Source organism: Pezoporus wallicus, unplaced genomic scaffold (assembly GCF_028554395.1).
Source record: "Pezoporus wallicus isolate ANWC-B61680 ecotype Strahan unplaced genomic scaffold, APGP_CSIRO_Pwel_v1 contig_3487, whole genome shotgun sequence".
NCBI lineage: Eukaryota > Metazoa > Chordata > Aves > Psittaciformes > Psittacidae > Pezoporus > Pezoporus wallicus.
The window spans coordinates 1,908,762-1,929,170 of NW_026636018.1; the positions used below are offsets into that span (position 1 = coordinate 1,908,762).

The 20,409-nt window shown below is 46.5% G+C and overlaps 2 long non-coding RNA genes across 2 annotated transcripts; both read left to right on the top strand.

Annotated features, from left to right (window-relative positions):
• The first annotated feature begins 1,429 nt into the window (after window positions 1-1,429).
• Window positions 1,430-5,840, top strand: LOC130593638 (uncharacterized). Its single transcript, XR_008970841.1, has 2 exons — window positions 1,430-2,310; window positions 5,654-5,840. It is a non-coding gene; the product is annotated as an uncharacterized LOC130593638 (long non-coding RNA).
• A 9,880-nt stretch (window positions 5,841-15,720) lies between these two features.
• LOC130593639 (uncharacterized) lies at window positions 15,721-17,637 on the top strand. The gene is made up of 2 exons (XR_008970842.1): window positions 15,721-15,812; window positions 16,902-17,637. It is a non-coding gene; the product is annotated as an uncharacterized LOC130593639 (long non-coding RNA).
• The last annotated feature ends 2,772 nt before the right edge of the window (window positions 17,638-20,409 follow it).

Here is a 20,409-nt window from a genome sequence, read left to right on the forward strand (position 1 = left end):
GTGACCTCATGGGGGCAGTCAAGAGAGGAGTTCATGAGGGGCAGTTGTGAGGGGGGTTCATGAGGGAAGTCGTGAGGGGAGTTCATGAGGGGCAATCATGAGGTGAGTTCATGGGAGCAGTCATGAGGGGAGATCAAGAGGGGCAGTCGAGAGAGGAGTTCATGAGGGGCAGTAGAGAGGGGAGTTCATGCAGGGCAGTCGTGAGGGGAGTTCATTAGGGGCAGTTGAGAGAGGATTTCCTGAGTGGCAATCAAGAGGGGAGTTCATGAGGGGCAGTCAAGAGGGGAGTTCATGAGGGGCAGTCAAGAGAGGAATTCATGAAGGGCAGTAATGAGGGGAGTTCATGATGGGCAGTCGAGAGATGAGCTCATGGGAGCAGTCATGAGGGGGGATCAAGAGGGACATTTGAGAGAGGAGTTCATGAGTGGCAGTCTTTATGTGAGCTTATGGGTGCAGTTGAGGGGAGTTCATGAGGGGCAGTCAAGAGAGGAGTTCATGAGGGGCATTCGAGAGGGAGTTCATGAGGTAAGTCATGAGGGGAATTCATGAGGGGTGGTTGAGAGGGGAGTTCATCATGGGCAGTTGTGAGGGGAGTTCAAGAGGGGCACTCTTGATGTGAGCTCATAGGGGCAGTCGTGAGGGGAGTTGATGAGTGGCAGTCGATAGGGGAGTTCATGAGGGGCCTTAATGAGGGGAGATCCTGAGTGGCAGTCGTGAATGTAGTTCAGGCGGGGCAGTCATGATTTCAAGAGGGGCAGTCGAGAGGGGAGTTCATGAGTGGCAGTCGTGAGGGGAGTTCAAGAGGGGCAGTCATGTATGTAGTTTAAGAGGGGCAGTTGTGAGGGGAGTTCATGAGGGGCAGTTGTGAGTTCATGGGGGCAGTTATGAATGAGTTCATGGGGCAGTCATGAGGGGAGTTCATGGGGCCATTCGTGAGGGCAGTTCAAGAGGGGCATTCATGAGGGGAGTTCATGAGGTGAGTTTATGGGGGCAGTCATGAGGTGAGCTCCTTGGGGGCAGTCGTTAGGGGAGTTCATGGAGGCAGTCGTGAGCGGGGAGAAGAATCCATGAGAGGTTGAAGTAATTTGGTGAGGGGAGAGGAGGATGACCATGAGAGATGAGGGTAAATCATGAGGAGACATTGTGAAGGGAGAGGAGGGTGGCCATGAGGGGTGAGAGTAAATCATGAGGAGACGTTGTGAGAGGAGAGCAGGGGTGATCATGAGTTGTGTGAGGGGAGCTCATGAAAGGAGAGCAGGGGCAGCCATGGACTGTGACTGGTGGCCATGATGGGAGACCTTGAGGGGAGATATTGAGGGGAGATGAGGGGTGGCTGTGAGGGGTAGGGGTGGCAGCTATACAAAGGAGGCTTCTATGGCAGGTAGATGAGGAGTGACTGTGAGTGGAGATCATGAGTGGCAGTCCTGAGGGGAGATGTTGAGGGAATATCAGTTTGCCCCTAGTGACATGGTTTAGTGGTGGGCTTGGCAGCACTGGGGTAATGATTGGACTCAGTCTTAGAGGTCTTTTCCAACCTAGCTGATCCTATGATTCTGTGATGCTGCTCTGCTGACTACAGGGAAGGATGCTCTGAGGTTGCATCTGCATTGTGGGGCTTCCATGTGCTTTGTTTTCTCACCCCTATTCTGGATACAAAGGATCAAGCTACCTGATTGGGGGGCGGACACAGACACATTGGATGTTTCTGAAACTCACCCCCTCCTGGGACAGGGCTTTTTTTAGACTGAAATAGGAAGCGCAAACCTCACCCTTAGCTTCCTCAAGGGTTTGGTTCTTCCTAGAGTTTTCTCCTTGCTGGAAATTTCTTTTTTGCACCTCTGGCCCTGATCCAGACACATGCTTAAGCACACACTTAGCTTCAGACCCTAGCCCCCTGCACTCCCACAAGTGACTTCTTGGATGAGTCTATATGTCCCTTCCTGCCTTGGGCAAGCTCATGCCTCTCTATGCTCCTGCTATGAGATGATGCCACCATGGCAAGGGGGTTGGAACTAGATGATCTTGAGGTCCTTTCCAACCGAAACCATTCTATGATTCTATGATGCGTCTCCTTTTCTCGACACTAGCAGCAGGAGGCAGGAGCATCACCTTCTTTTGCTATGCATCTGCCACAAAACTAGCCCCATACCTATGCAGGGAGAGAGTTATCAAATCTCTGGTGAGGGCATGTGAATGCTGCACCTGAAGATCTGGTGTCCCCAAGAACTGAACACCTGCAGCTCTGAGAGCTAATGTCTATGGGCCAGCCCATCCTCATCCTGCCTGCTCTTCTCACCAGGGCATGACAAGGTAATGCTTAAATTGCCAGTAGTGCCTGTGACTATTTGATGCTGGCTGAGATGGCCAACCAAAATCACAGCTGTTCTCACCAGCAAGGACTCAAAAACTTGCCTCCATGTCAATGATGTGCCCCAACACCCATTCTGCAGGGACTGGGACCACAAGTTCATTTTGGCACAGGCCACCAAAAACAGTCTGATCCATTTGGTCACATGAACCCAACAGCTTGGATCCAGGTAGTCTCCCAGTTTTGGCTGTGCAAGAGCTCTGATAGAAATTCAGGTTGGTTTCCCTACCCTTCCACTTCTGTGAATTTAAATTCTGTAAACCCTAATGCAAGGAACTGAAATGCATATTGATTAATGGCCTTTTATGGATGCCTTGTAGAGCATATAAAAAATTATTTAAAACTTGCATTCTAGTATTAACGACTCTTGTCTCTGGCACTTTGCAGTGATTCAGTCTTGACTTTTAATTGAAATGCTTTAGTTAATATGAATTCCTTCAGCCAGAGAAGATGAAGTGCCCCTTCAAGTGTGTGCCGCAGAGGAGCTTTTGACTTCAAGGTTCCCAAACTGAAGCAGCTGTGACATTCCTGAAGAGGAGCCTCTGTCCTTCAAGTGGGTGCATGTGGGTTGTGCTCCGAGGAGCCATTTCTTTGGACTTCCAATCTGTGTGCTGCTGATTTGATCACAGGGGGCTGCGGGACAAGCATTTCACTGCTCTGGCACTCAAGGCAATCACGTGGTAAAGATTAATAACGTCCTTCAACAGGGCAGTAACTGCGCTCATGGTGCAGCACTCAGAAAATGGTGGCACCTCAGGTGATGCTATTATATCCGACTTCTGACAGCACCAGTGCATATATATGAGACAAAATTACTGTTACCAGGTTGAACACCTCATGCCTCCTTACTCATTTTCTTCTGTCTCTACATCTGATCCCAGGAGGCTTGTTCCTAGCCTTGAAGCTCAGGTCTGAAAGGGCACCTTGACTTGAAAACTTTCCCTGGAGAGGATGTGGCATTTTGTAGGAGCAGAAAGAGATGGGAGCTTGGAGCTGCCAAGATGAATATGGCCCAGCTTGGTGGAGACAGCAGTTTTATTTAATATTTGCTAGCTCCATGGTGGCCAATGTGAGAGACAGGGTTCTGCCTTGTGGTTTGGTGAAGAAGACCAAGATCTTGCATGTTACGGAGACTTATTTCAGTGTTACCCTCCTGCTTTGTGACTTGAGCCTTCAACATGGCATGGGAGAGGATTTGTCTTTGTATTCTCTTTGCCTCCAAGGGAAGACAAGCCCACAAATAAGCACAGGGCCCCAGATGGGTGATGCAATGCCGGATCCAGTGCTCAACCCACCTAGGCCAATGCCTATATGGAAAGCTTGAGTCCCAGCAGTCCTCACTCCTACTGTTTTGTGAACTGAGAGACAACTGCATCTGTGAATCCACCCTTCTGAGCTTTTAAAGGAAATCAGGATTTTCCATCCAGTCTCTGATAGGACAGGATGTTGAACAACAATCAGTGCCTCAAGCCAGGGGGGAATAGGGATTTCCAGGTGGCATGGTGTTGGCACAGGATAAGAGAATCCCCATGTGTTAAAGTGGACCTGTGACTGTGAGAGCTAGAGATGAGTAACTGGTCTTGACCTATTATGGTTCAGGTTTAAAAAAGCGTTACTACATCTGCTGATTGCATGCTAAATGACCATTTGATTTTTTTATGACTACATATAAAACGTGACCCAGCAGGTATCTGAAGTGCTTCTCACCACCACGAGTGGCTTTCCTATAGGTCTCATCAAAGCCACCAGTAACTGGATACTTCTTCTAAGACTAGTTGTTCATCCAGGTCATCATACATACAGTAAGCAGCGCTTTATGTGTAGATCCTGAGAGGAGTCACAATCACCAGCATAATTCAGGTGGTGAGTAACCATTAACCAACAGAAGGATTTAAAAAGGAAGTATTTTGCCAGATGCTGCAATTACATTTTTCCTTAAATATTAATTTTGTTCCTTCTCTGCTTTTAGTTTCTTGATGACTTCTTTATCTTTATGGTAACATACCCATCATGAAGAAAGCCCCTCAGCTTGTCAATCAGAAATTAATTTCTTGATGACAGCTGGGATGAGCACCCAGCTTTTCTGTCTTGCTCCTCACAGGGACTCTCCCGTGGCAATGCAAGCCCACTGCTCTGTGAGTGGACTCAACCTGGTCCCGTAGAGAAGCTCCTCACAGGGCAGCATGGAACCCCCAAATTTGAAGATAAGCTCCAAGTCACTTTAGGATCCATCTGCTAGAAATTCTAAGCAGTGTGTTTTTTCATATCCAAAGAAGGTCCATGTGTTCCTTCCTCCCAGGTGGTAAAAATACCACTCTATATCCAATTGTGCCATTGTGGCATTTTAGGGGTCAACTGAGTCAGACTGTGTTTCCAAGGCTTTTTGTTGTTGAGGTTGTTGATTTTACCTTGGGAGTCAGACAGTAATGGGCTTGACTCTCTAGGTCAAATGCTTAGCTGGAAACCATGGGGTTCGTTAGACAGCAAAGCAGTTCTTTGCCCCTGTGAAGTAAAGGAGTTAAAAATCATGAGCTAAATCTCCAAAACCCAAGCTGAGACATCCTTTAGATCCAATGTCATTGTACTTGCCTAATTCATTTTTTTTTAACCAACTCTGAGAGCTATAAACTCTAAGAGTAGGCAAAAGTGCATTCACACGTCTTGGCTATCTTAAGGAGTGTGTGTGGTGGTGTAGTTTGGGTGTACGAAGAGTACCTTGCCAAAGACTGTCCAGACTTTCCAAATTGCGGTGCTTTGTGCACATGGGTAGATCTGAATGTAGCCCTCATGAGTCTGTCAAATAACTAACCACATCCTACACTGCTTACAGATGACAACAACATTACTGTGGGGCTTTCAGCAAGCAGTAAGTTATGATTAGAAATGATGGGGGTTTATAATAAATAAATGGAGCATTCAGATGGAAAAGTTTGAGCTACTCCTCTAATCATGCCCTAGAGTGGCTGTGTGCTTAGGGAAGCCTTCCCCTCACTGTTGTACCATCGCACTGTACATCATCTTTCAAAGTCACTTCAAAATGCAGTGGGTTCAGTTTGCTTTTGCTTGGAATCAGAGTTTCGCTGTTCAAGGAGAAAGCAAGACTCTGACACCACCACCACTTCTTTTTTTTCCTTGTTTTGTTTTGAAGGTAGTGTTCACAGTTGCTTTTCTGTGCACAAAATGAGGACGCTGGCAGTAGCTATCTGGAGTTTGTTCACACTAAAATCAGAGTGAAATGTCCTAACAGCATAGTCCATAATTCATGACTGTTGATTCCTCTCCTAGGCTACAGTGACATCAGTAAGCAACAAAAGACTGGATCCTCTCGAAGAATTCGAGGAGGAGATATTAGAGGTATTGGGCAAATGCTCTCCAAAGGACATGGAAACTGTAGCAGCCTGCCATCCCCCTGCAAGAAAAATGGAGTGAAAGCACATGAGATTTAAGTAATAAAAAATGTGAGTTTAATGCAGATTCGTATTTATATATTGCAGCATCTGGAGTTTCCAATGAGTGTGACCACATCCTCTTAGAGTTGAGCAAGCCTTTACAAGTGAACCACAAGGAAACACATAAATTATTTGCTTAGGGAGAAAGAAAAGCTTTTGTTTTCTGTTATTTTACAGAATGCCCTTCTGACACAACCCTGTTTCTTCTGGGACCTGTGCTATGCAAGCACATTGTTGTTGTCCCAAAGGACATATCCCATCTCCCATCTTTAAGACACATTCCACTCTCCTGACTTTAAGACAAGGTAATAATATTTTCCTGACAACCAGAATAGAGAGGAAAGCTTAATAAATAGTTGTGTTATTGTATTGCTAGAGCATCTGAATAGTGTGGCAGAACTGGATATCACCTGCTTTTTTCCTTTCAAGCTAGGGACATACCATGTCTGGGCAGCTTCTTTGATTTACCGTCCCTCAGCCTCCAACAGCACCTATTAGTAACCCATCTGTTGGAGAGAAAACCCATCTAGTTCCACTCTGTAGTTATTTAAGGAAAGGGACCAACAAAGGCTTATATCATCCAGGAGTCTGAGTCCTGTGGGAAACCATCAGGTTTTAATTTTTAGCTCACACCATAGACAGGTAAGTCACTGAGACCAGACTTGAGCATTGTCTGGTGGTGCAAAACTGGTGGGTTATGAATGTGTTCCCATGATCCCATGTCCATGGTTTGGGGTTGGTTTTTTTTTTTTGTTGTTTTTGGTTTTTTTGACAAATCCAGAGCATGTGCTGCAGTGTTCTTGGCAACTGGCAGCCTGTCCATGCCACCAGCCATTGCAGCCAGCATGGAAATATTCGCTGGCACACCAGGACACGTGGGTGCTCTTGCATGGTGAAGAGTTTTGTGGAGGGCATTGCTTTGAGGATAGGCTGATGTCTCTAATTTACTACCTTAGCAAAAGCCTCTGAAAAGCAATGAGGCAGAATGCCATTGCATTGCCAGGGCATGGCACAGCACCAGTTCCACAGCTCCACTTCCCAGGTGTTATCTTCAATGATGCCATATAGGAACAGTGACCCCAGAAGTGGCCTTTCCCCATGAGACACCATGGTGGAGATAAACACCAAGTCTTTGTGTTGGGGATGGCTATCATGAATGGCAGATGGTGCAAGAGGAAGCATAGCCAGCAGGATCAGCCAGTGTTTTTCCTAGATGATGAATCAAAGCCATAAAGCTGCTGGCTCCTGCCTTGCATGGTGTCCAGTCCAGGAGAACAGAGAGGACTGGTGGCAGAGGGTTGGGCCACAAATGTGGTTAAGATCCCCAGCAGAGGAAGAGCCTTGAAAGCAGGAAAGTGGAGCTCTGGAAGACATGCTGAACTCACTCTAGACTGGGTGGGGCAGAAGACCAAAACATGAATCAGCTACAGAGCACTGAAACGAGGCTAATCTTGGTCATTTGGAGTTGGCTGCCACTGACTTGCCTTGTTGCCAGTGAGTTCAACACAAGCTGGACAGGATATGCCTGGCAGAGAGCCTGCTGAAGTTGATTAAATCACCATGCTGTTGCTGCCTGAAACCCTTCCTACACCCCTTTCTGAAATGGCTTTTGCAGCAGTACACTAGCACCCTGGAGCATCAACCGGACGTCTTCCCATTCTTCCTGCAATGGACAGCAATGGAGTGTGCGCTTGGTTAGCATACAGGAAGATGGACCATTATATTGATCATTGCTTCTGTACGGTGATCTCTTCTGTTTTGCCCTGCAGGATGTAAGAGCAAGAAGGGCTGGAGGAATGAACCATCACTGAGGAGAAACAAAACCACCAAGGACTTCTGTGGCTCTCTCACTGCGCCGTGGGAACCAGGAAGGATGTGTCAAGAGACATAACAGCCTGCTTGCCCATGAGACTGTGCGATACTCCATGCTTCTGAAAAAAAACAATGTTGCAGGGAATCCCTGGCCATACTCTGGAGCAATACCTCGAGCCTAACATAGTACGCAAGAGATCTCTCTGTGGTAGGGACAGGGCACCCACTTACGCTAGCATATCTCCCAGCGTCCTTGGCCTTCAGACAGATCAGCCATGACTGTATGGTGGAGGACACGGGTAGAGGTGGAGCAGAAGCCCCATGTTCCTAGCTGCACCAGTGACCAGTGGAGGGGTATCCAGGAGGGACAGCTAGCTCAGTCCACACAAGCCAGGTAACTGCTTGGCTCCTAATGGGAACCTGGAGAACATCAAGGAACAAGGTCTCCGTGCAGGTCCTGTCCTATTGCCCCACAGGGGCTGACCTAAGCCTCTCGCTCAAACTTACCAGCTCTACCTCACTTTTCTTTGTGTGGATAAGTTGAGTTGCTGAAGAGTCCAGATGTGTGGGATGCTCTTCCAGTGAGTTTCATAGGAAAGAGCAAAGGCAAGGCCAGTCCCATCCTGAATATGAGCAGAGAGCTTTATCATGGCTGGTGGTTGCAAAAAGTGGGGGAAATACGGCAGTGAGTCAGGAAGCGTTGGGTTTCATCAGAAAATGGCAAATGCAAGCCAGTTTGCAGAGAGTGACAGAGAAGAATGGAGATTTGGGGTACAGCAAGCAGAAAGATAGGTGGAGGGCTTGTGGGAGTCTAGGTTAGATGCAGGGTGTTCCAGCAGAGAGGTTAGCAAAGCAACCAAGAGATCTCATGGTAGGAAATCTTTGAAACAATAGAAAATCTTCAGAAACAACATGACAGCATCATTTTATACTGGGTTAAAGATCTGATTCTTGTGGCCCCAGTGTTTAACTCTGTCCCTAAAACTCAAATTACTGCGCTGTTTGATGATGATGGCTTTAGGTGCTTTGAAAATCACAAGTATATTCTGCAGCATAAAATGGTCTGGTCTAAAATAGGTTTTCCTCATTCTTCTGATGACAGCATCAGGGCCAGACCTCCTAGGTGTTTTAACCTGCTTGTTTACACTGCTTCAAGGGAGATTAGAGTCAGGCACCACATTTTTCCTTTAGTCTTTTTTTCTGTCTTTACTTCCTCATCCCTGACAGGGGAAGCACTGTTCTTTCCATGCTCCTTGTTTCTGATTGAAGCAGACAATAGAAAAAGTGACAATTAGGAAATAAAGAACCTACAGTGTCTGCTTTGGAAGGGAGAGCACATCCCACTGCTGAGCAGCACCGAGTCAAACCAGTGGCTGCCTGTTTGGGTCAGATGAAGATATTGCTGCCTTATATTCCTGGAACTGCCTGAGATAGCATGGGACACTGCTGCTCTACAGACCAAATAATAATATTAGCATTAGTGTTGAGTAGTATGCATTTATAGTAGTCCTGCAAGGAGCAGGGAGTTGGACTTAATGATACTTATGGGTCCCTTCCAAGTTGAGTTATTTTATGATCCTATCATTTCAGGATGCTCAATTGCAGTTTGGAAAATAATGGTGATTAGAAGCAAATGGCAAGGCCAAATAACTTATTATTTGGGAGATCAAGTAACCATCTGGGGCAGGGTTGCAGATACAAACTTTGGTCTTCCCAGATTACTGTCCTCTGCCAAAATGATTAAAGGTTGCTAAGCAGTGTCAGTGTATTTCCCCCAAACCGAAAGAATGTAACAAAAGTGAACGAGTTCAGTGCAGAAGAACTGAACTTTTATCAAGCCTAAATATAGATAATCATTGGTAATGATGATTTCTGTTCCTTAAAGCATGCCGGGCACCTGAAACATCTCATGAAAGCCAAGATACTTTCTTTATGTTGTTTACAGTGCAGAAATCTTATGGATCAGCCAAGGTGGACGTGCAACCCCTTCTCCAGGTCTTGTTTGGCCCTTGTTCAGTGTCCAGGGCTCTTGCCAAATGCTGCCTCAAGCCTCCTTTTCCATCCCTTCCAATGCCAGGGAAAATGAAACCCAGTCTCAGACTGTCTTCCTCCACTGCAAATAATAAAACAGAAAACCTTACCAAAGTACAACCTTATGAAAGGAAAGGCAGACAAAGAGAGCAGAAGGAGAGAGAAGATAGCATCCTAAACTATGAAACAAGACTCATTTTCTCAAGGATCCCACCCAATAGCCTCTCCAACCTCACATTTACAAGGCAGCAACAAGCCCCTTCCTGTCAATGTATCACCTTCACCTTTTGTGTGTCTCCACCCTCTTGCCCAGGGAAGGATGCTAGGTCTGAAGGTCCCCCTGGAGCTCTTGCTCTCTGCTAGTCTCTTCTGTCCCTCCTGGTCACCTCTCTCATCTCCACAGAATATCCTGTGGTGCCTCCACAGGACTACAAGCCTAGAGAGAACCTCAAAGCCAGCACTTACCACAAAAGGGGGTATTTCCCAAATAGGGTTTTGGGACTATGGTAGAGTGATCAAAGCAGTCAGGAACTGCACATGGTGGTGACACGGGAAACAGGCATAGTAGATGATGGAAGGTCCAGGATAAAGGATGAGGACCTGAAATCATCCCATCATGTCTCATCAGGGACACAAAAAGGAGTCTGAGGTGCACAGCAGAAAACTACCAGTAGCACAGGGACCATCAGTGCTTGCTGGAAGTTCACCTGCCTGCCTAGGTGAGGACTAGCCAGCAGTGGAGATGTTGAGTAACATGGGGCTGGTGTGCACTCCTCCGATGCAGCCAGCTGTGTGCTGTTCATCTCTCCAGATTTCCTAGTACTTGTTCTCTTGTTCTGGGAAGAGGAGAGAGCTGCAAGAGGCCCATCTCACGGGGATGTTTAGAGAAAGGAAAGTCCATTGTGTGAAAGAATTTGGTATTCCAGGGTTTGTTTTCCTTCTGACACAGAACAAAACACCACCATGTCAAAACCCTCTGTAAGGCAAAACAGAACCAAAAAAAATCCCCCAAAAGCAACAAACTGTGGCGTTTAGTTTGGACATGGTCTGTAGAAGCATTTTTCTTTTCTTTTTGGGTTTTCAGTCATCAGGATACCAACTACTGTAGCTATTTCAGGAAAAGCAAAAAAAAAAAGGAAAACAAAATCCTTGCCAGAACAAAGAAGGGGAGCCTTTTCCTGCGCCAAGATCCAACCCTGCCTTCAGTGGGTTTTCTGTGTGGTGGCACCAGGATCAAAGTGGTTCCCTTCTTTCTGCCCTAGGAGGGGAGCAGAGCTGCAAAGGACCCTCCAAATCTTAAGTGGGAAAATCAGGGAACAGGCATTGCAGTGACCATAGAAGGCATCAGCAGAGTGGTTTTGCATTAGCTTTCCATGAGCAGAAGGACTCCTACAAAGCAGTCAAGAAATTTTAGAAAGCTTGCATGTAAAGGTTGGCTCCCAGCAACAAAACTGGGGGCAAGTCACTGATTTGATTGGTGCTTTGGGTTAGACCCTGCAAATGTCTTTCATGTCAAGAGCCTCTGGCCCAGCTCTCCGGCCCAGTTTCCCAGCTTCCCTGATGGTCCTGGATGGGCTTGTGTCTCTCTTTATGCTTTCAGCCCCTGGGAAGGTGCTATTTTGTAGGTACTGCTGCTTGGGTGAGTTTCCCCAGTGGGGCAATCCAGGGTGCCGATGCCTTCAGTGGCGGCAAAAAAGCAGCTCGCCACCACGTCTCTCTGCGAGTGTTTTCTGAGCGCTTGGCATGGCGCCTGGCCGCATTTCACTGCTGCCTTTTCATTTGCGTTAATTCACTGCGTTTCCTTTCTTGCTCCTTGCAAGGAACAGAGGGAGAGCTTGTTCCAGCAGACTGGCCCCATCCGCTCCACCCGGCTCTGCTGGAGCGAGGGTTGGAAAAGAGGGATGGAGGCAAAGGGGTATCTCCCACCCCTCCGGGGCCCCGTGTGCCGCCTGCGTGCTGCTTCCCAGCAAATACGGTAAGCGTTCAGCCTAAAAATGTAAGTCTGATCTCATGACACAGGGTGGCCCTGCATTCCTCACCTCTGACATAACCCGCTGGGAGTGTTCTCCGCAGAAAAACACAAACAAGATGTACTGGTGGGCTGGCGGTGGGGGCCAGGCGGCTGGCAGATGTGCTCCAGAGCCCCCGCGCAGCCCCCCGGGTGCCGCAGCCCTGCTCCAGCACAGCCTGTACCCTCCCGGCACGGGTGAAACCGCAGCCCGTGCTGGGAGGACAGAGCCGTCCATTGCTTCTTATATCAGGCGATGCACGGGTGTGTGCCGCAGCCTCCCCTCTCCCAGCCCTGTGCCCTAGGCAGGGGGGTGGTGGCAGGGTAACTTGATGTGGTTCAGTATCATCCAGGGAGGCAACAGAGCTCCCCTGGGATTTTGCTTGGTGAATGCCTGAGGGCGTTTTTTAAGGACTTGTGGTGCTTTTGCAATCGGTTGGTGGTTGTTATTTTTTGCCTCATGTTTGTTTCTGCATCTCAGTCTCCGTGAGGCAGGCTCTGCTCTGGGCTTGCCATGACCATGGCTGGTGCAATTGTTCCACTGGCCTCCCATCCCCATTAGACTTCCACGCTTATCAGGAGCTCCACTGAAGCCAACAGCCCTGTATGCTCTGAGTGCATCATGCCCAGTGCCCTACACAACTTGTCACCCAAAGCCTTGGGTTTCACAGGGCACTTGATGCCTCCTTGTACCCCAACAGGGCACAGGGATTAAATGATTAAATGGTCACATGGAGAATCAGGGCAGAGTAGTGATGCGAGTCCCACTGCCATAAGCACAAAGCTGACTTTCTTCCCAGCCAAACCCCCCTGCAAGTACAGCCTTCTCTTGAGCAGGGGGCAGATCCTGCTCTGCACGGAGCTGACCTCCCATCTCACCCAGCCACATCACACCACTTGTTTACTGTCTTTTGCAGATGCCCTAAACCCTGACAACGACCTATTTTCCCTTCTGTTGCGCAAAGCTTCTTTCCTAGAAAGAGGCTTTGTAACGCTCGGTCTGACCAGCCCAGCTCTCCTCCATGTATGTAAAAGGAGACTTCAAATGACTGGCAACTTAACTCAAACACACCCAAAACCCACACGCTGATGAGTTGGAAGGCTCTGTCAGATGCTACCTGAAACCATCATGTGAGACTGCCAGTTCGGTTTGCAGAGGAACCAGATGAGCTCTGTCAGCCTTCACATCCACTCCTCAAATTTACTTCTTCTTACTAGTGCTTTTCATCTGTCTGCTCCTGCTCCAGCATTCAAGAAAGCTAGGAGAAAGTTTTTCTCCAGACATTTCTCCTCTCTTTCTGTCCTTACCTTTGTGTGGCAATGAAAACGTCTGATTTATTTTTTTTTTTAAGGAAATTCGGGAAAAAAAATACAAATTAAATCTCCTCATTTCTCTGCCATACTTCCAAGTTTTCAGAATTATTACTCCTCTGGCAGAGGATGGTTTGCAAGGCAAAACAAGACAAACAATGGTAACAAGAGAAACAATGGTTCAAATTTGCTTGTTCAGAGCACACAGTGTTTGATCCCAAGCAGGAGAGCGCTTTTGCTCATTGGTTCAAGCTTCTTTTCAAGCACCCCTTCACCTTGGGGATCTCCATCCTTTCCTTAGGAGGTGCCCTGGCTGTGCCCAAGCTGTAGCAGTGTTATCTCCTCCTCCCACAGTGATGGTTTCATTCAGCTCCTCCAGTTCTTCTCCATCTCTAACCTACAGCCCAGCTTTTTAAGTTAACTCAAGAGTCTGTGCTGGTTTATTTTACTGTGCCAGGCTGTAACTTGAAGCTACAAACATAAATTCAGCCTAACAAGTTCCCCTTGGCCAGCTGAGAGCACAGGTTAGAGATTAATCCAACAGCAGCAGATGGTCTAGGTTGAATGCTTGCTGATTGCCCACAGCTGCTTTTTCCTGTCCCCTTGGTACCTGCAGCTTGGCTTGGTATCTAGCTGTGCTCTTGCCTGGACAGACAAGCTGCTCTAAATGAAAACAGAAATGCACAAGAAGCCCGATGTGCTGGGGTCAGGGTCTGGTTGTGAAGCAGCTCATGAGCCCACCAACAGCTACACTAAGAGCAAACCTTGGGAGGGTCACCAAGATATGGTGACTTCCTCTCTGGCTAAGTACTTTTTTGCATAGGGACCCAGGTATTCTGCCTGGGTTCTAGCGGCAGGACACAAAACTGCTTTGGGTAACCACCAGTTTTCCTCCCTGAAATTCTTTCCTAGAAAATAACATGGTATCTCTGTCAACTACATAAACCCTGCCTGGAAAGCACAGGGAATAAAGAACCCTTGACTAGAGTTATTCTTTGAGCTTTGGTAGCTCTGCAGATAATTTTCTCCAGTTTGCAGATGAGTGAATGTGACATGAGGTTGAGGTGATACAAAATACAAGTGGTCTTTAAGAGGTCATGGTATTTTATTTTTTGCCTGCTTCTAAATGTGCATAGAATGCAAACAAGTAAGGACTTGGCTGATGGGCTGGTGTCTGCTTGCTTATACAGGGATTATTTGGCACCTGGGATTTTTAATTGCATGACATTGTTAGGGATAGCAGTCACTGGGTATCTTTGGGAATCTTGGCTATGACCAGAATCAAGCCCTGAGCCCCTGGCGATGGACTGCTTCAGTGTCCCCATCACATGCTGAGATAAAGCATCTCTACAGCCAGTCATCTGTATCTGTTTTTTGTAGCTGATGAGCTGTGTATGGTACTTTTGCCCATAATAGTGGTCAGTCCCAGCAGCCCATCTGAAGAGACAGAAACTGTTAGGTGCTGTAAACAGACAAGGGCTGGGATGTTGTCAGGTGTCTTTAACACTGAGGCAGCAGTGATGTGTTTCCAGTTCCATTAATTTTCTCCATTTTAAAGCTGAAACCCATGAAATTAGCAAGTAGGGGAACACCAATGTTAGGATTAAAAAATAAAAAAATAACAAAACAAAAGAAAGAAAAGAAGCCTTCTTCTGAGCACCCAAAAGTCACAGGAACCACAGGGTAATAAAACATGTACCTGCGTTATTATTTTGCTGTAATTCTGTGCACAGCTACAGAATGTATAGCCTACTCCTGGAATTGCTCTTTCTATTGTTGCATCTACGGGCTTAGATTTAAGGTCAGATTACCTAATTTAAGAATTGAGGAGTATCATCTGATCCACAGTAACTAACCAGGTTCATGCAGGAGTAATGCCCTGCCTCCTGACCATCTACCTCAGTTTCTGAAATCTTCTCCTCTAAACCAGTAGGTCTCAAACCAAAGGCCAGGTTTGTATCATGGGCCATGATACAGCAGTATAACAAGCATCCTAAAAGACAGTACCCTGAAATATTCAGGCATAAGCTAAAACTTATGCTTGGTGTTCATACCAAGCTTGAAATTTCCTTTCACATTCCTTTCTGACTAAAGAATGAGAGGGGGAAAACACAGCCCTGCCCATAGTCACTGCTGGACAGAAAAATCCCATTACTGCCTTCTCCATCAGGCAGGAAAGGCCTTCAGAATGGCACTGGAAGGTCACATATTTCATTGCTGTCTTGTTTTCTATGAAACTGCAGCCCGCTGCTTCCCAAGGCTGAGGATCCAGCCCCTCTGGATCTCACTTAGGAGATGTCATGGACTTGCTGCCATCCACAGGTTTCTCTGATGAGAAATCATCCAACAAGCTGCTGGTCCTCATACCTTTTGTATTTGGAAGTCTATTCAGCTTTACCAGAGGGCAGGAAACCAGCAAAGCATTATGAACCCAGGATGAAAATAGTGGCACTGCAAAGGTCTGCCTTTTATAATTTTTCACTCTGATTTCCTCTTTCTATACCAAAATGTGCCAACAATTGTTTGTTGTTTTTTTTTTTTCCCACAAACTTTTTAGAGCCTGCCGCAGAACACATGGGAATCAGTGAGGTTTGTGCTATTAGTTGATCTAAGAAAGGACTGATGTGGATTGCAATTTTCAAGATCTGCAAGGAGAATTGCATGGGTGGTATCATTATGTTCAAATAGTAATTTGGGTTCTAAGCCTCTTACAGAGTGCTAAAATACTACCCTGGCCATTGGTATGACATGGAGGAGGAGACTTGGAGACAGCAACCCTGACACCCTCAGCTTGGTTGTGCCAGATGTAATGTAGGAGGCTGGAAAACCTCAGGTAATCACTTCGACCACATTCAAGCCACTTATTATGGAGTATGATAAAGCCCTAAACATGCACGGGGCTGGAGGGACATTGTGAGCAATATCATCCAGAACAGCAATGGACCTGGCATGCTCTGCAGCTGGTGGGGAACTGCAGGACCCTGTTCAAACAAACCTTATATGGTGCTTTTATTTCTTCCCACTGATGGTGTACAGAATTAGGGATCTGGCAGCTCTGGAAATGCAAAATCCTGAAGTAATCATGGTTTTCAGGATAATAGTAGGTACTGAAGTCTGTAACTGAAGTTACATAGTCAGAAGTCCGAGGAGTGCCCTTGGTTTTGCGGTGCTGTATCTGGTGGGCAAATTTTTCCCAGCCCATGACCAATTCTCCCTGATGTTTGAGGAAAAGTGCAAGCAAAAAAGCTTCATAGTGCAGTAACCTAGGCCATTTTCTACAAAATAAGGCAATTAAGGACCGGAAACTCTTCCAAAGTGCTACAAAGACATGACGCTGTTGTTCGTTTTGTCTGGACCTGAGCCCAGGGCCCATGACTAGACCTGTCGTATCCCCACACCTTCAAAGCCACAGCCTGGGCTGTGTTTGTGCTCTCCTGTCACAGGGTGAGAGCTTTCCTGGAGCCACCGAAAGAGCTTGAACACTTTCTTCTGTAATCTGTCGTGACTGTCAGGATGCCAAGAGACATGCCAGACCTAGACCCTGGGCCAAAATAGCTATGTAGACATGCCCAGAAAGGAGAGCTGGCACAAGGTGTTGTATAAAGTGAGATACATGAAGCTGCAGGCAAATATTTTGGTAATCGCATGGGTAGCTTAGGCTTGGCAGAGGGCAGGGCACGTCTGCTCATCAAGAAAGGAGGAGGCAAAACTTTATCAGCTTGGAAAAGGGTTGGAGCCTGTTTTAGTGGGAACTCAGGGGAGCTTCAAGGGGTTAAACAAAAATAATTGCCCCAGAAAGGTTGAGGTGAAGGACTCAGTAGTGTCCCAGGGAGGCCACAAGCACCTTTTCAAAATAGGTTTTTCCAGGTGACAAGATCCCATTCCTGATAATGTATCATTATAATTACCATTTCATGGTAAGGTTCAGAAGTGACTGGAGGAAGGACCATACACTTTGCTCAATGTTTGTGCAGGGAGAGCCTCCACGTGTCTCTTCACCTCCATGTTGACCTAGAAAGTTCAGCCTCAAAGGATGGGAGAGGAAAATCTAGTCCCTACAACTGGGGTAGCTACAGCACAGAGTCAGTGAGGCAGACCGCAGACACACTGCACTAAAGCATTGCACCTAATTAGCTTCTGCAAGTTGGGTATATATATGCCCGAAGAGGTTGTTACTGTCGCTCACAGCCATCCAGTTCCCTGCTGAATGTTTTTGATCAAAGTCTTCCCAAGCTGATCTATTTTCAGCCCAACCCACTCAATACCTTGATTGCTACACAGCTCTTTTAGCTGCTCTTAGGTAAACATGCTGTCGCTCCTTGGCATTTTGCCTTTCTAAGCCAAAAATACAAGTGGCACAGAAAATAAGAGAAGCTGTTCTCCTTCGCCAGGAAAAATTATGCTATTTCTGAAATAAACTGTTTTTAATACACCTCACTGGCCATGCACGTATACACTTACATATAAATATACTTGAAATGGAGGTCCAGCTGTTGGCATCATCTGCATACATGGAGACAGAAACAGAGAGACAATTATGTACCTATAAACCCAGACACATCTTCAGTCCAGTCTGTATCTGAATGCAGAGTTTTGGTTATGCTGAGATATCAGGGGCTGACTCCCATTAAAATAGGTCCACGTGTACTCAACTCAAACCTGTGGGTTATGTTCTCTTCTGGAGAGCTCATCTGCTGTGTCTGTCCTTAGGGAGGGTGACTAGCATGATGCTCATACTGGGAACTGTTTTGCATCATATGGTGGAGCAGGGGGCGTGGAACAGATACTCTGGGGACCCCTCTGTGCTAAAAGCCATAACTGGTGACTATGCACATGAGATTGGCTTTGCCCATCCTTGGTTCTCTATGGGCTGACATGGCCCCACATGAGATGAAGGACAGCACAGGAAGCACTTCACAGATCCACCCTCAGTCAGCATCCCCGGAGCTAAGCCAGAGCAGGCTTCAGCAGATCAAAATCAGAGATCAATCCATGGCAGACCTTATTTTTACAGAATGACAAAATAAGGTCTGCCATGGGTTGAGAAGATCCACCAGCCAGACCTTAAAGTCATGTTTTCAGTTTCCCCTCTAGTAAGTAAGCACATAGAAGTCAACAATAGATGGAGCATCACATGGAGTTGCAGAGGTCAGCACAGAATTCAGAAAACCCGCAAGTCTGAAAAAGAAATAATTTGGAAAGGGGAGCATCTGGGAGATTATTGTGACATGCTGAGGAAGAAAGCAGTACATACTGGTGTGTGCTGTCTTCTCTGCAATATGCACCTGAAAGTTTTGATTTTGTGGAAGAAGACAAAGACGGGCAGATAACAAAACAAGCTGACAGCTCCTGGGTAGGAAAGATTTTTGTGTTTTTTCTTTGGTTGGAGACTAGAGAATACAGGCAAAAAGGTGTTAAACTGCAGACATAATGGGCAGGAGTAAAGCAGGCAAATGTAAAACAAAAGATTTTATGCAGCAAGTGCAGATTGAGGCAATGTGATAGAGAAGGACAGCTTCTTCAGGAGTTTATATAGTACTGTAGGGAGTCTGGGTGACAAATAAGGGATTCAGGTGAGTGCTGCAGTAATGGGCTGCTATGTGTGATGGAAGATGGAAGGGAGGAAAGGAGCAGAGGACACCTATTAATAAAAATAGCATATTCCATTTAAGCTTTATTGGTAGCTCAGAGCCAGGGAGTCTTTCATGCCTTTGCATTTTTGAGCTAACATTACCCAAGAGTGGGTAGTGGCAGGGATCCGCGATGAGCACTTAAAGTGGAGAATAGCTCCAGCCTCTAATATGAAGAAATTAAAAGACTTTGGTTTACAGAGATGTCAGTCTGAGAAACCTGTGTGTAGCAGCAGAATAGCATTAGTGTTTCTAAAAACACAGCTGGTCATTTCTGAATATGCAATATCATGTATCAAAAATGAAATCATTCAGCTGAGGTCTCAGTATGGTGGCTATGGACTAATTCAACGCTGGACGAAAAATTAACGGTTGCCTTGGGACCGGTGTTTACTAGCTAGTGACATTCAAAGGAAGGACATTCCCATCTGGTCATGGGGAGAGCAGTGACAGTGCAAAAAGATAAAGTGATCACAGTGGACAAAGAGCAGGTGATGAACTCGCTCCAAAGGAGGGTCAGAAGGGAATGGTGTCATCCTGGAGGTGAAGGTCTGAGTCAATATGAGAGGGATGCAGAGGTAAGGTTGCTTCCATGCAGGGTGTTAATGAAACAAGTACTGTAAACTTCCTGCTAAAACAGTGCTGGGAAGTTGGGCATGGTGAGTCACCAACATAATCTGAGAGCTGGAGGCCCCCCACAGGTTGAGGGTTAACAGACAATCTAAATTTGAGAGCGGACTTCATTACAGCTGAAGATTGCCTCCAAGGGTAGAGGATACAAGGTACACTGCAGAGAAAAATGTGACAATAGCAGAGAGGTGGAAAGCTGAAGTGCAGGTGAATTTACATTAGAAAGGAGGCAGGTTTTTTAACAGTGATGCTGACAAGTGATTAGGGCACACTTAAGAGCAGCAGTATATATTCCCCACACCAAGCCTTGAGTGCAGCTAGTAGACACCTTAGCAGGCCATGGAGGGAAAGAGGCACCTTAGAAGCACCATAACTCACCTGGTTAATTTTTGATATCCACTGGAAGATGGGATGCTTGTGTCCTGGCTTACATCAACTGCTCCATCAGTATTTCAACAGATTTAGGTAGACGAATGCAGAACCTTGTACTTCCAAATCAATGCTGCTCCCATGACAAATTGAACTTTCAGCCAGAAGATGGAATTCCCAAAGGGGTAAGTTATCTTTAATGGACTGTGAATGGTCAGAGGTTGCAATTTTCATGGCTCCAGCCTGTGCATCTCATGCTGCATGAAACATGCTGGATGTAATGTCAGGCAATTTACCTATGGCCATCTCTTCATGCGGAGCAAATATTTGTCTTATCATGGTTTTAATGTGCCCGTCAGTGATAGCTAAATGTCAAGCACAAAATAAAGCAGTGCCACCTGGGAAAGACTCTGCCACATGTTGCTTTTGTTCGAGGTTTTATCAGTATGTTGGGTACAAAGTTCGGCAGTGAGGCAACATAAAGAAATTCTATATTTCCAGAGGTGGTGTTTGAGGGGCATTCATGACATTTGGACACAATGCAGTTCATAGAGTATTATTATTGGGTGTACTGCTCAATAATGACTGAGTCCAAGACCCCAGCTTTTCATCCTTTCTCCCTCTTGCTCCTGGTGGCTCTGTTGCATCTGACACCAATTTGCTCTCTCGTGTTTGAAGCCAAGTTTCTTGTCCAGTGACAGAGTGTCTCCAATCCGGAAGGGGCTGCTGCAGAGAGCCGCAGCTCTGCAGGCTACTGCCACATTTGGAGTGACCGGGAGGTCGCTCAAAAAGAAGAAAACA